Source organism: Meriones unguiculatus (genome assembly GCF_030254825.1).
Source record: "Meriones unguiculatus strain TT.TT164.6M chromosome 13 unlocalized genomic scaffold, Bangor_MerUng_6.1 Chr13_unordered_Scaffold_33, whole genome shotgun sequence".
NCBI classification, from domain to species: domain Eukaryota; kingdom Metazoa; phylum Chordata; class Mammalia; order Rodentia; family Muridae; genus Meriones; species Meriones unguiculatus.
Window position 1 is genome coordinate 6688034 of NW_026843645.1, and position 4196 is coordinate 6692229.

The window sequence follows — 4196 nt, forward strand, 5'->3', positions numbered from 1 at the left end:
ATTGATGTTGCTATTTTGAAGGGAAATGCTTTGAATCTGTAGATTGCTTTTAGCAGGATGTCCATTTTCAGTATGTTAATCCTATGCATCCATGAGAACAGAAGATCTTTCCATCTTCTGATATCCTCTTCAATTTATTTCTTCAGGAACTTGTAGTTTTTTTGTTTTTTTTTTTTTGTTTTTTTTTTTTTTTTCAAAGAGGTCTTTCACTTGCGTGGTTAAAGTCACACCAAGGTACTTCATGTCATTAGTAAAGGGTGTTGTTTCCCTAATTTCTTTCTCAGTCCCTTGTCTTTGGTTCACAGGAGGGCTTCTGATTATTTTAACTAAATTTTGTATCCAGCCACTTTGCTGAAGGAGTTCTCTGGTTGAATTTTTGGGGTCACTCATGTGTACTATCATATCATCTGTGATTAGTGATACTTTACCTTCTTCCCTTCTTATTTGTATCCTCTTCTCTCCTTTAGTTTTCGTATTGCTCTGGCTAGAACTTCAAGTACTGTGTTGAACAGGTATGGAGTGGGTAACCTTGCCTTGTTCCTGTTTTCAGTAGGATTGATTGGAGTTTCTCTGCTTTTATTTTGATGTTGGCTATAGTCCTGCTGTATATTGTCTTCACTGTGTTTAGGTATGTGCCTGTATTCCTGATCTCTCCAAGAGTTTAAATTTGAATGGGTGTTGGATTTTTGTCAAATGCTTTTTAGCATCTAAGGAGAAGATGAGGTGTTTTTTCTCATCCAGTTCGTTTATATGTGAATTTCATTGATTCATTTCCATATATTGAACCACCCTCCATGCCTGGGATAAAGCCTATTAGGTCTTGGTGTATGATATATTTTATGTGTTCTTGGATTTGGCTTGAAATTTTTGATTATTTTTGCATCAATGTTCATGAGAGATAGGGCTGAAATTCCCTTTTTTTGGTTGCATCTTTGAGTGATTTAGGGATCAAGGTGACTGTGGCTTCATAGAATGAGTTTGGTAATGTTCTTTCTGTTTCTATTTTGTGGAATAGTTTGAAGAGAAATGGAGTGAACTCTTCTTTGAAGGTCTGGTAGAATTCTTTGCTGAAACCATCTGGTCCTTGGCATTTTTTGGAAGGGAGACTTTTGATGACTGCTTCTATTTCCTTGGGGGATATAGGACTATTCAATCTATTACCTTATCTTGACTTAATTTTGGTAAATGGAATCTACAAGAAAAGTGTCCATTTTATTTAGATTTTCAAATTTTGTGGTGTATATACTTTTGTAGTAAGACCTAATGATTGTTTGGATGTCCTCAGTGTCTCTTGTTATGTCCTCCCTTTCATTTATGATTTTGCTAATTTGTATAGTTTCTCTCTGCCTTTTAGTTAGTTAGCTAAGGGTTTACCTCTTTTGTTGATTTTCTCATATATCCAGATCTTGGTTTCTTTGATTCTTTGAATTGTTTTTTGGAGAGCTGATTCCATTGATGTTGATAAACAATAGTGACCAATGAATGTTAGTTTCTCTTCTTGTGGAGTTGGGGGTGTTACTGTGCTGTTTTGCATGTTTTCTTTTAATTTTTTTGTTGTGCAGTTATCTATATCATATGTTTTCTTGTGTGTAGTTCTTTTCATTGGATTGGTGTTTTCCTTCTAGCATCTCCTGCAAGGCTGGGTTGCTGTGTAGCTATTGTTTAAGTTTAGTTTGTCATGGAATATTTTCTTTTCTCCATCTATGTTGATCAAAAGCCTCATTGGGTATAGTAGTGGAGGCTGGTATTTGTGATCCCTTAAATTATGTGTGACATCTGTCCAGGCCATACTGGCTCTCTTAGTTTCTGTTGAGAAGTTTGGTGTGATTCTGATAGGTTTCCTTTTATTTGTTACTTGGCCTTTTTCCCTTTCTGCTCTTAATGTCTTTTCTTCCTACCATTTACCTGAATATATCATGATTTTCCTGTTTCTTATTGCTGATTAATATTCCATTGTGTAGGTATACCACAATTTGTGCTTCCCTTCCTCCACTGAGGGGCATCTGGGCTGTTTCCAGCTTCTGGCTATTACAAATAAGGCTGGTACCAACATTGTTTAGCAAATGTCCTTATTGTGTACTTGAGCCTGTTTTGAATATGTGCCTAGGAGTGGTGTATCTGGATTTTGAGGAAGCGCTATTCCTAGTTGTCTGAGAAAGTGCCAGATTGCTCTCCAGAGTGGTTGTACAAGTTTACATTCCCACCAGCAGTAGAGGCGGGTTCCCCTTTCTCCACAACCTCTCCAGCATGTGTTGTCTCTTGAGTTTTTGATCTTAGCCACTCTGATACGTGTAAGGTGAAATTTTAGGGTCTTTTTAATATGCATTTCCTTAAAGGCTAGGGAGGATTAACTTTTTTAAGTATTTCTCTGCCATTCAATATTCCTCTATTCAGAATTCTCTGTTTAATTCTGTACTCCATTTTAAGTGGATTACTTGATTTTTTGCTGTTTAACTTCCTTAGTTCTTTATATAGATTTTGTTCTTCCATGTTGAGAACACTGTCCCAAGAATACCAATGTTGTTCACAGTGGGTGTGTGGGTGGGAGGGATTGGATGTCTGGCTGCTAGAGTAGAGAGACCCTGGATGTGGGGCTCTGCAGGCACTCATTTGAAGGCATACCCATTCTCTCTTTGATCTAATGAGAGAACACAGGGTTTCCCCCTGTTTTCTACTCTCAGATGTGTCCCTGCTCGGGCAAATGTGGGTGTAGGAGATCTATCAGCTCAGTGGTGCTGCAGCTGCAAAACTTGGAAGATGGTAAAACAGTCCACTGGGAGTCCAGCCACAGCTGCAGAAGTGGGAGGCAGGTACAGATGTCTGATGGGAAGCCTTGTGGAGACCCTACACCAGTCTGCAGTCCTGGGTGGACTGTACAGCCAGCTTCCCTCCACTTAGGATCTGGGAACCTGGTACAGTCACTTGCTGGGAGGCTCTGAAAGGCCAATACAGTTGCTTGTAGACCTGGGACATGGAAGGCTGGTATAGCCAGCAACTGCCGCTGAGGACTTAGGAGGCCTGCTCCTTCTGTCTTAGTCAGGATGCAGAGAGTGCTCTGCTAGGAGCTGCGGGGCACTGTGGGCTGCCTCGGCTAAGGAGAAGGGATACCTGACAAGGGAAAGTGCAGAGGGATCGATTGTTCCCACTCTCAGTTTCCAGAGGAGTCCTTGGATGACATGGATCTAAATGGTCTCAGCTCATGTGTTGTCCCCTCTCCCCAAGGAAGCCGCAATGTAGATGTCCTGGCTTTAGCTGCCCCTCCACTCACCAATTTCAGAGTTTCAGATCCTCAGCCTCTCAGATATGATGTGTGCTGGTAGCTACCATCTTGGATCACCCATTGTTCTTTTTTTAATAAGTATACTTTTATCAAGTTTGATACAAGTCATGTGAGCATACAGATACAGAAAATAGAAACATAACTCTCTTTCCCAGAACAAATAGAAGATATGTAGTAGTTCTTCTTTTATTCAGACTTTCTTAATGTGGTGCAAGTTTATATTTAATTTATTGATCATTAATCATAAATAAATTATTAATAAAATGTTAAAGAGTATTCATTGTCTCCCCAGTAGCAGTGATGATCTTGTAGGTCTCCATCATTACATCTGTGTGGAGGTACTTTAGGGAAGGATTCACCAAAGCTCACTTTTCCTGAGCAGGCTTTTTCCTGATGTATATTATCATAAGTTATTGCATTCTAAACTTCACTATACTTGTGTACAATAGAACACATTATAAGGACCATAGTATAAATTAATATTTGTTCATGTTTCCTACATTCATTATTAATAACCAATGAATCATAAACTTGTATCACATTCATAAAGTCTAGTCAGAGCAGGGGATTTTTAATAATTAATTACTTAATTAGTTTTCTAAACTCATTGAAAATAAAGTCAAATAAATCACACTACAAAAAAATCCCTATGATTACAGGCCCTCTGGAAATTGTTGTGTTTATGATGGTTCACTTTACAAAAGCAGTATGACTACAACTAAATGAATGCATTCACTGTGATAAAGCTGAGTTCTTCCAGGTCTTTTTAAATATGTGATGAACCACTTATGGAAAAATGATGCTATAAGTGAGGCATGTAATAAAGTTTCTTACGATCAAAGGTATCTTGTAGGGTACAAAACACCCCCAATCAAGGGGGAAACTATGAATGTAAACGAAGGGATAAAATGTAAAT